Here is a 12,293-nt window from a genome sequence, read left to right on the forward strand (position 1 = left end):
ACGGTGACATAAAAAGACAGACACACCCCTTTACACAACATGAGCAGCCAATCGGGGAGAGCCATGATGTAATTTAAGGTTAACAGACCCACACCCTCCCTTAAGACTGAACTATTTAGACTAATTGATTAGCATGATATAATGTGAAGGCTAATGGGTTTAGTTGTGAGTGTTGTGTTATGTTATGTTGGAAAATGCTGGGAAATAGGGTGGCTAGTTTAGCCTTAAACAACATATTAAATAAACAAAAAACATAAACCTGTGTGAAGGCAAAAAGGCAGGCTAAAGATAGCGAATGAAAAAAAAGAATTGCAAGTAAATGCTAGAGGGTAATGGGAAAGGAATCCCAGTGTTTAACATTCTTTATATGAAACTGAATTCTTTCTTCATTTTCTTTATGATTATAGCCCTCTGACCCATGTAGGCTGTTAAACTCCCATAGCACATTTTTAAAAAAATCCTATTTATTTAGTAAAACCATTGTAGTTAATTATTCAGATAGTGAGTTTTCATTTTATTATTTACTTGTCTTATTATTTTTTATATATATATATATACTGTGTGGTCCAGTGGTTAAAGAAGGTGTAAGGATGGGAGTTATTTACAACCGTCAAGTGGCAGACAGAGGAGTCCGCGGATCCTGGTCGGGCCGCTGGACATCCCTGCACAAAAAAGGAGGCTGTGTGGTCCAGTGGTTAAAGAAAAGGGTTTGTAACCAGAAGGTCCCCAGTTCAAATCCCACCTCAGCCACTGACTCATTGTGTGACCCTGAGCAAGTCACTTAACCTCCTTGTGCTCCGTCTTTTGGGTGAGACATAATTGTAAGTGACTCTGCAGCTAATGCGTAGTTCACACACCCTAGTCTCTGTAAGTCGCCTTGATATATATATATATATATATATAATGAACAAAATGTAGATCTTTTATTTAACATCGTGTACTGTAATCAACAAAAACTAAAAATGATAACGCAAAAGTCTACCGGAAGCCATAATAGTAGTACAGTATTAGATTTTGAAATATTTTTCCTTTTTTGTCACTTTCATTAAGCACATGGAAAACTACAAAGCGGTATGTAATTCAATATGTTGACGTACCATTATTCAGCAGGTTTCATTTGTCTTTATGAAGCAAAATGATTTAATTCTATAGGGTGATGCAAAACCTTTGGCCATAGATAGATATATACAGTTTTTTTAGTTTTAGAATACAGGCTAAAATTTTAAATTAAATTTGAAACATGTTTTAGTGTGCTTTAATTCCAGCAATTACACACAATCAAGGCTAAGGAAATGTAACTTGAAGTCATGAGTTCTTCAAGTCACATGCGAGTACCCTGACTCCTAGTGTGATTATGTAGCTGGATTGTAGCCCCATGGAGAAAATACATAGCACTGTACAGTAATAGTGGTATGGTAATGATGTAATACTGGTGCACTCAGGCAATAACTACAGAGCGCGCCGAGTGTAGGAGGAGATAAGTCTTCGAAGTCAATGGACTCTATTTGATGTTTAGCCAAACTGTACTGTGTCGTTTCATCACAGGATAACACCCCCTGGAATCCTAGTAAAAGTGAATTGCAAAGAGATTCCACTTGTCTTTCACTTCCCTCGGATCTCTCCTAGATGGTTGCATCAAGCAGTTTCCTTCAAATCTAGTGGAGTGGAACCAGGGACTATGTAACCCTCTCTACCTGTCAAAAAAGCTGCTGTAACTTGAGTTTGTTTTCAGTCAGACTGGATCATAGACCACATTCAAACAAGCAATTAAATCCTATTATATATATATATATATATTGCACAGTATTTTTGCTTTTTTCCATGCTTTTCCCGTATTTTATACTATGCATTTATCATAGTTTATTCTGGTTTGTCATGTTTATTAATATTCTTTACCATATCTCGCTATTCTTTACCATGTTTACCTTGCTTTTACAATACTTTATTACACTCTGCTATGGTTTTACGATGAGAAACTTGTATAAGGGATTTAGCAGGCTGGTAACATATTTACAGGAATTAAAAGTTTAATAGGATTTCATTAACCTGGGTGCCAGTGGAGTCTCTACATCAAAGATATTAAGGTCAGTTTGCTGTGCTCAGTTCAATGAAAGAATGTTGGTTGCACTTGTCAGGAAGGCAGGGCACTGTAGTTCTCAGCACTACTATGTGTCTTAAGATTGCTTAATTCCTACACCTGCAAAATGGCAAACAGTTTTTATAGTACATAATAAAATGTATTCTGGTGTACTTTCACAGCTTCATAAAATCGCATGCCTAAAAGCAGGGCTTTTTGCATGCAGTTTGCGAGACCGCCTGCTGGGTTGTTGCTGCTCTTAATTTAAAGTGTGTACGTTTGCAGTGACTTGGCAAGCTTGTCTGTCATGCACATGGCATATGAAGACAGGAAAAGGACATTTTCATGGTATTTCATTTCTTACCCTTGTATGATCTCTGTTATTCTCTGGTGTTGTTTCTGCACTGTGTTTTGGAGGGCTTGGTGCTATAGATATGTGTGGATTTTGGGGGTGGTATTTTTACAGTGTTGCTATTCATGCTCAGAGTTACAGATCCAATGGCACACGCTGTGGTGCTGCACCAGTACTGACCTTGCTCTCTACTCGCTCACACCGCAGGAAGACATTGGTTCCTAGTTCATCTCTATCACCTTAGAGTCTGAACCTGTCAGATCTCAGAATCTAGGCTAAGCATTGGAGACCTCCAATGAACGGGTCTGTAATAGAGCACACAGTATAACAGGTTTACCACAGTACATTTGCACTTTTTCACATGCTTTCCCCACTATGCATTTACCATGACTGCCAGATTTTTTAATATGCTGTGCCATACCTCTCTGATCTTTAGAATACTTACCTATGCTTTACCTTGCTCTCACTGTGCTTTGTGTCACTTTTCTATGCTTTTAATATGGGAACTTTTATAAGGATCCCCTGTAATTTTGCGGTGCTTACCCGTTGAGCTGCATGAAACATATATATTTGCAATGCACAATGTACAGGGCAGTTTAGTCACAGAATATAGTACCATAAGGGAGGAGATCTTAGGTTGAAATCCCAGTGCCCTGCGTGACTCAACGTGTGAACTCGGGGGTGGTAGTCTCCCTCACTCCTGCTCCTGGTGTCTCAGTCCCACTGCAGCTGTAAGAGCAGAGCAAGAACCCCAGTGGAAATACAGCATTCAAACACAGCTACTCGGGATCACTGAACCACAGAGCAATGGGTCAAGTGACATCCCTACACAGTGAGTCAGTGGCTGTGCTGGGAATCTCGCATCCTATATATACCATGGTAACCAACCCCTATAAAAAGAACATGGGAACATGTTGTCTTCGGCTTTTATTTTTCCTCTAGGTTTAGAATAACAGACCCTCCCTTATGCGGTGCTGTGCTGGACAATTTTAATTTGAGTGCAGTTCAAAAATTAAAAAGAAGGGAAAGACGCTAAGGAGAGTAAGAATAATATTATGCCACAAACATATCTGTTCCAGTGAATGAAGGAATGCTCTGAGACCAGGTTATGCTTCATTTAGAGACTGCTGCTGTTTAATTGCTCCCCACTAATATGAACCACTTGTGTTTTTCATGCATTCATGTATTACACTGCAAACATAACCTTGGTTTAAGTGTGACTGTGTTATCTTTCCAGCCAAGATTGAACGATAAATGATCCCAGTATACCATGACTGAGATGGGGGTCTGGGCTTTAGTTATTACATAACGCCCCCCACCCCACTCAGGGGGAGTACATACAGTACCATATAAAGTGCAGGTGGGCATAATACAGTCAACAGAACACCCCTTGAATTCTGCCCTCATAAAAGCTTACAACAGTATATTTGCTTTTTTATAATGCTTTTCCCATTGTTATGCTATGCATAACCCTGGTTTACCATGTTTTTTAATATGCTTTAGCAAACCTCTCTGGGCTTTAAAATGCTTACCTATGCTTTACTTTGTTTTCACTTTGCTTTATAAAATCTTGCAGTGCTTTTACTATAGGGAACTTTTACGAGCATGTTGCTGTGATCCAGTGTGTATTGTTGCAGATTTCTCTCTAAGCTTATTTTTATCAACATATCCTGAGTTAATCAACAGCACTCCAACATTTTAGAAGTCCAATCAGCAACAACATTTCCAAGTTGAATATCAACACTTTATTTCTCAAAAGCAAGAAGCAAAATAAGGCTTCAAATACAACTAAAAATGAAAATGATTATACATAGTACAGTCAGGAACTCATTTAAAAGTACAGATCTAGTCTTTTTTTAAATGTCTGTAATGTTTTAGATCTTACTACGTCATCTAGTAGGCTATTCCATGCATTTATAACTCTCTGTGTAAAAAAAAAGTGCTTCCTTCCTTCTGTTCTAAACTTATTTTACTCTGCTTCCACTTATGCCCTCGTGTTGTTCTCTCTAAATTTGAAGTAGCGTCTTGGGTTAACTTGTTCTATACCATTTTATGATTTTTAAAGACTTCAGTCAAGTTCCCTCTTTCCCTTTTTTCCAGGCTGAAGAGATGTAATTATTTGTCATTAAAGTCCTGGGATCAACTTAGTTGCCCTTCTCTGTACCTCAGTAAGTGAGTTCAAAAGGCTCTATTTGGAGAGCTCATGGTATCCGGAGGTGTGCCGAGCAAAGTGGACAGTGCTGCTGTTATCTGCTTACAGGGCTCTTTCGCATTTCTCTCATTCTCTCTTCCTGTATCCACTACATAAAGGTCAACCCCAATACATATATGGGAACTCTAACAGTCCACATGCAAACATGCATTAATTCAAACCTGTAATTCAAAGGTGTAGACATGCATTTCAGACATAGTGTAGCAAATGCAAATCACTTATTTTCTGTCCTACACTAAACAAGTGCTTTTACTAGGCGAGTCAATGTGGGCCAATCAACCTGCTATTGGGCCCCTCTCAGGCAAATCGTGCCAAACTGTGCCAAAACAGGTGGTGGTTTTGTGATGTGGGCTACCAGTACCTACCGGGGATAAAGGCGTGATGGGCCAGTGCATAAACGTCATCACCAGCCCGGTCAGAGTCTGGGACTGCACTGCCATAACTGCTGCAGCAGGGACCCAGAAAACAATAGTGTCAAATCCTGTGGCTGAATCCAAACTTGTGGCTTGGACTGTGGAGGGTCGCACAGCTGTTTAAAATATTGAGCAAGAAAAAAACAGGAGAAGAGAGCTGCCCACGAGCTATGTGTAATCCACAACCCCTGCCCTGTCTCTTGGGCCCAGTGGATTGTTGTCACAGTGTGAGACACACTGAAACTGCATAGCTCCGACATGACAAAGAGAGAGACAGGAAATTCCTTCAGTTCACTTCAAAAGAACAACCTGCTGAATAACAATGAAAGTGAAAACCAATGCATATTTTGGACATTCTCCAAGGAGTGTGGATGGGGCCAGATTAGGAATCTTTCCTGAAACTCATTCAGGATCTGATTCATAAAGCTTCGATCACAGCACTGGACAGCTTCTGTGAATCAGACGAGTCTCTGGGTGAAACAATAGAGATGTAGATTTAAACAATGCCTGCAAGTACATTTTTTAACCAGATAAACCACGGTTTGTTTGTTATTTTGACTTCTGGAATACATTATTTTGGAATTGAGAAAATCATTAGGATCTAATTAGACAGACAATTTGGGTTTTCTGGCTCTAAGGGTCCAAAATCTTAACACTTAAGATGAGGTAAAGCCGATGGAACACAAAGCCACTTTTTCAGGTACAGTGGCTTGAAACCTGGTTTCAGGAAACCGGAAGACATAGTTTGAGGCAACTTTGCTGTGTCAAGCCCCATCCCCCTGGTGTGCCATGCAGTGACCTGAAACCTAATCTCATGAAAATAAGTTCCAAGTTACAAAGTGGCTTCGTGTTCCCTCAGCTTTACAGACAAGCACATCCAATCCAACACTGAAGCAGACTGACTTGCTTTATCTCACCATTAACTATGGAGACACACACAGACACACATGCTTGTTTATAGTGTTCATGGCACTTTGCTTTCACTTTAATATAGTGTAAGTGTACCATTCTAAACTCCAAAGGGGCCTGGGGATCAACACTATAATGGAAGTTACAGGGGCTAAGGTAAATACTCTGTCATTGAAAGTTTACTTTGTTTAAACTTTGTCCTCATAAGGTAGGTTTTGTTGGGTTTTTTATCCCTTGAGCAATGTAAACGAGGCCACACACACACACATACGCACGCACACACACACACACACACACACAGTTAGGGTCTAACTGTGGTTTATTTACCCCCAGGGGGTGTTTCATTAACCCCCTTGTTAATCTCACTAAATATAGCTATGTCCAAAAGTTTTGTATCATCCTATAGAATTAACTAACTTTGCATCATAAATTCAAATGAAACCTGCTGAATAATGTTATATTAACATATTAAATTACATTCCACTTTGTAGTTTTCCATATACTTAACGAAAAACTGACAAAAATTAAAAAATGTGACATTTCAAAATCTAACATGAAATACTGTACTACTATCGTGGCTTCCGGTAGACTAGCAATATCATTTTGTAGTTTCTTTGATTACACGATGTTAAATAAGAGATCTAAATTCTGTTCATATAATTTTGTTTTATTATGTCTCAGTCCTAAATTCTAGGTGGTGCAAAACATTTGACCATAGCTGTGCAATTATAATCCAGTGAAAAAAAGAGGTTTGGCAAAAGATTACATCCATACCAGCTGATTGTGCATCTTAGGAGGGCGTTTTTTATAAATGTTTACCACAATCATTATGCAGTTTTCCCATGGTTATACTATGCATTTACCACCATGGTTTACCATGTTTTTTTTTATATTCTTTACCATACTGCTCTGGGCTATACAGTGCTTACTTAAGCTTCACCATGCTTCCACCATGCTTCGTTGCACTTTGAAATGCTTTTACTGTATGTGTTTCCCCTGTCCCGCAACACATTATGTGTTGCATATGAAACATTTTGTCTTGTGAGGCTGGATTTAAAAAATAATAATATAAAGGGGTGGCTAAGCATCGTATCACATGTCTTACAGAAATGGGCTCTACTGGGTTAAACAGTCCCCAGGATGGGATGCTTGAAACAGAAAATGATGAACCAAAGTGAATCCAAACCACAATAAGACTACATTAGTCGAGATATTCTGAGATTTACTGTATATACAGTGCCTTGTATAAGTATTCACCGCCCTTGGACTTTTCCACATTTTGTAGTGTTACAACCTGGAATTAAAATTGATTTAATTAGGATTTTTAGTCACTGATCTACACAAAATAGTCCATAATGTCGAAGTGGGGGAAAAAATCTACATATTTTTCAAAATTATTTAGAAATAAAAAATTGAAAAGTCTTGATTGCATAAGTATTCACCCCCTTTGCTGTGACACCCCTAAATAAGCTGTGGTGCAACCAATTGCCTTCAGAGGTCACATAATTAGTTGAATGGAGTCCACCTGTGTGCAATTAAAGTGTCACATGATCTCAGATTAAATACACCTGTTTCTGGAAGGCCCCAGAGTTTGTTAGAGAGCATATCTAAACAAACAGCATCATGAAGACCAAGGAGCTATCAAAACAAGTTCGGGATAAAGTTCTGGAGAAGCATCAATCAGGGTTATAAAAAAATATCCCAAACTTTGAACATCCCCCGGAGCACCATTAAATCCATTATTAAATGGAAAGAATATGGCACAACCGTGACTCTGCCTAGAGAAGGCCGTCCACCAAAACTCAGTGACCAGGTAAGGAGGGCATTAGTCAGAGAAGCAACCAAGAGGCCAATGGTAACTCTGAAGGAGCTGGAGAGATCCACAACTGAGATGGGAGAAACTGTCCATGGGACAACCATAACCCGGACGCTCCACAAAGCTGGGCTTTATGGAAGAGTGGCGAGAAGAAAGCCATTGCTGAAAAAAACCCATATCAAATCCTGTTTGGATTTTGCCAAAAGGCATGTGGGAAACACAGCAAACATGTGGAAAAAGGTTCTCTGGTCTGATGAGACCAAAATTGAACTTTTTGGCCTTAGCGCAAAATGCTATGTGTGGCGCAAAGGCAACACTGCTCATCACCCTGAGAACACCATCCCCACGGTGAAGCATGGTGGTGGCAGCATCATGTTATGGGGATGCTTTTCATCGGCAGGGACTGGGAAACTGGTCAGGATTGATGGATGGAGCCAAATACAGGGAAATTCTAGAGGAAAACCTGTTTCAGTCTGCAAGAGACCTGGGACTGGGGCGGAGGTTCACCTTCCAGCAGGACAATGACCCTAAACACACAGCCAAAGCTACACTGGAGTGGTTTAAAAACAAGAACCTGAATGTCTTAGAATGGCCCAGTCAAAGCCCAGACCTCAATCCGATTGAGAATCTGTGGCAAGACTTGAAAATTGCTGTTCACCAACGGTCCCCATCCAACTTGACAGAGCTTGAGCAATTTTTCCAAAAAGAAGGGCAAAAATTGCAGGATCCAGATGTGCAAAGCTTACCCCAAAAGACTCACAGCTGTAATTGCTGCCAAAGGTGCTTCTACCAAGTATTGACTCAGGGGGGTGAATACTTATGCAACCAACAAATGTCTTTTTTTTTTGTTTAATTAACTTTTGTGTCACAATAAAAAATATTTTGCACCTTCAAAGTGTTAAGTATGTTGTGTAAATCAAATGGTAAAAATCCCAATTAAATCCATTTTAATTCAAGGTTGTAACACTAAAAAATGTGGAAAAGTCCAAGGGGGGGTGAATACTTATGCAAGGCACTGTGCTCAAACCACGGTGCTCTCAATTGTATTTACCATTTTTTCATAAATACTTCTCTGGTTCTTATCCGTCATCATACTCACAATGGGAATTGACACCTGTCCAGTTTAAAGTGCACAGACCCATGAAGACTGGCTGTAGGCTGACAGCTCCAGGGTGCAGATAATTCCCACACAGTTTCCTGCTCCGTCGGCAGTGGGCTGTGTTTAAAGGGGACAGTGAAATGCCTTCTAGAATGCTGTAAGGTCATAGAGGAGAGGAATTCTTCTGCGAGTGGGTGGCAGACAGTCCCCCCGAGCGAGCTCTGTGTACAGGAGGGCCCGAGGGAATATTGATAAAAGCTATAGGGGGTCGTCGAAGGGAGACATACTGGCTGTGATTCACTTTGCACAGGACTGTGAAATGAGCTCATTCAGTCAAGTGATAGCATTGCTGCATCCTCCATATCCGGAGTCATGTCTCAATCATGTCAAGGGTTAGCCTCCCATGTGGAACACATCTATATGAATCATATTGACATCTGTTTTTTGGCTCAGTTGTATCAAATACAAAGGTCTTCTGTTTGTACATGTATGTATTTTCTTTTTCTGTGTTAGAAATGTACATACTTTTGTCCATCTGAGTTTATCTGGGCTTTTGTTTTTGATACCGTACGGGAAGCGAGTGGACCTGTAGTTTCTGGTATTGATGAAGAGTACTCTGAAGCGAATGGACCTGTAGTTTCTGGTATTGATGAAGAGTACTCTGAAGTGAATTGACCTGTAGTTTCTGGTATTGATGAAGAGTACTCTGGAGTTCTGATGTGTTGAGGGAATCTGAGAACCGCTCAGTCAATTAACAGCCCAGATGGGAATCGCAGTGTGTGCTGTACCTCTGTACTAACACAATGCAGTCAGCTGCACGGGTTATATAAACACAAAAAAGTTGTAGTCTTTGGTATCTTTTTTTTTATCTTTGTTTATTGTTTAAACCTTAAAATGAGAAACCTTGCATATACAGTATGTAACATAGGAAAAATGCACATTGATTTATCCATAGCTCTGGCTGCAGCATTTTTTATTACAGAACTCACAGGTCAGAACTATGAAAGAAGTTGTACTAACTTCACTTTCAGGACATCCGGGATAAACTGAAGTTAAAAAAAAGATCTACGTTGTTGCAAATCACCAAACTCATTGTGGCCAGATTCGAACCCAAGTCTCCTGAGGTCATGATATGGCATGATAGGATATTGAATCACCTAACCCCCTGTACTGGCCCCCACTGGAGTACCTTCCAAAAAGGAACTAGAAAGATACTAGAAAGTGAGGTAGGGTAGCAACAAAGGATAGGCAGGTCATTACTGTACAGATTCTCCATCACATTCAATTAGAGCATTTTTGTTTTTCTGAAGATGTTAAGCTTGTTGGTGAAAATGAAAACCCACCTTCAGCATGTCAGTGTTTCAAAGCAGAGGCTTTACAGTATCCCCTGTTCCGCCTCTGGGCCTGTATCAAGATGTGCTGGTTTCCATGGCTACCAATTGAGATAATCTAATTTCTATGGCTTCAATGTAGGCCAAGTATCAGCAGAGGCTGAAGTAGAAGAGCTTCAGGGGAGCTTTGTGTGATTACATTTGTTTGGGAGTCAGAGGCCTGGGAACCAGCGCTTTGCAGAATATGAATTCAGAATAACATTTCCCTTTCCAAGGAATTCATTCAAACTAGATAAACAACCTACACTGCCTCTCGTTTGTTACTCTGTATTTCAATGATATTACATTGTGGCTGGAATTCGAGGTGTAATAGTGTTTATCATTGCGGTCTTCAAATGGTTGCTGTCTGAGCAATATATACTGTAAATAAATAAATAAATAAATAAATAAATAAATACATCTGAAATAAGTTGCCAGGTGTCGTACTGTAAGTGCCCAAATGGTCATTTTTCAACCTTTAAATTACAAAAACGATAGGGAAGGTGCAAAACATCAACTCAAAATACAACCTGTTGGTGGAGCTTTGGGAAACATAAGACAGCTGTGCCTCTTCTCATCATTCCAAGCCTGCCCAAGACTAGCTGGGACAGTACTCTCACGAGTTCACCACCAAGGGTAGCCTTGCAATGACGAGGATCTTGAGGGTTAATTGTACAAACCACTCTTCCATGCCACTCCCATGCCTTATTTGTGGAACTCTATTCCGGTTGACATTAGGCAGGTTGAAACATTGGATTCTTTTGAGAAAATTGATAATATACCCTGGAGTGTATTGTACAGCGCTCTGGGATGCCATGGTGTGAAGGGTGCTAAAAAAATAAATGTGTATGGTATTGTATTATATTGTACTACATGGCATTGGTGACTGTGCAGCTGTAGTGTGGTTTCTGGAGGGACACACTGATTCATAATTCTTGATGAGTGTTCTACACAAATAAAACAGGCATTTATTGATTCTGCTGGCAGACAGGCATGTACACATCTCTGCTTAGTGAACTACTAAATTAGAAAATCCAGAAACTATAGATTAATACTGAGCAGCTGGCAAGTGTGTTTGACAGTCGGTTTTATTGTTAGTTTGCTTGTGTGTGTTTCCTGTTCATTCCCACAGTGATAAACAGCGTAATTCTGCTGGGTGGAAGTACTGATAAAAGTAAAAGCAACTGTTCTTAATAGGGGTGTGTTGATACTGATATGGAGTAATTACCTGTAAGAAGTATTTGTCAACAGGTATTAAATACGTCAAAACACACCTATTTATTAATGTGTTAATTTCAAAACAATAAAAGCTTCCCTTCCCTCGCTTTTGCAATTGACTACCAATCAATGGCAATTAAAGAGTAAGTAGCGGGGTTCCGAAAAATATAGCATTGTACATCCCCACGTGTTGCTACAACTGTTTAAATAACGTACCTGTAATTTTTAATTCATTGTTACCATCCTGACAACTTTTTACAATTGAAAACAATCACTTTTTACAGAGTTAATGAAGAAAATAGTCTTTGTTACATTCCCCGAACCACATCCAAGTTCACTGTTTGTGTTTGCGCTTTTCCTGAACTGTCAGTGCACATTTTATAGCCCGTTCCTCACTGTTTTTTTTCTTTTCACAAGCTAATAATACCATATCTTTCTCCCTGATGTATTAGTGTAGCTAATTAAGTATTGCTTTCCTTTGCGCAACTCTTGAGTTTGTGTTGGCTGACGGGGAGCTTTCCTTCCAAATGCTCCCTCAGCGAGTGGACTTCTCAGAAAGCGTATTCAGCATGAATCTGTTTCAAAGTATTTGACCTGTATAAGCTGGGCTCTCCTGAGGCACCGTTCTCATAATATATCTCTGTAGGAGACTCCACAGGAGAGGAATCCTAGCGCGCTGCCGACAGACATTCTCCATCAACATGAGGCAAAGGACAACAAGGATTGTTTTTTGTGTATCTAGTTATTTTCACCTAGCGACTTGTATTTAGAGTATATGTTGCTCACCAAATAATTCCAGTAAAGGTTCCCTGATATGTAATGTCATC

At 39.8% G+C, this 12,293-nt stretch overlaps 1 protein-coding gene across 3 annotated transcripts in view; it reads left to right on the forward strand.

Annotated features, from left to right (window-relative positions):
• Positions 1–12,293, forward strand: part of LOC117419743 (synapsin-3-like) — a 198,558-nt gene that overhangs the window by 123,461 nt on the left and 62,804 nt on the right. The window lies entirely within an intron of this gene.

The sequence above is a fragment of the Acipenser ruthenus genome, chromosome 14, assembly GCF_902713425.1.
Source record: "Acipenser ruthenus chromosome 14, fAciRut3.2 maternal haplotype, whole genome shotgun sequence".
NCBI lineage: Eukaryota > Metazoa > Chordata > Actinopteri > Acipenseriformes > Acipenseridae > Acipenser > Acipenser ruthenus.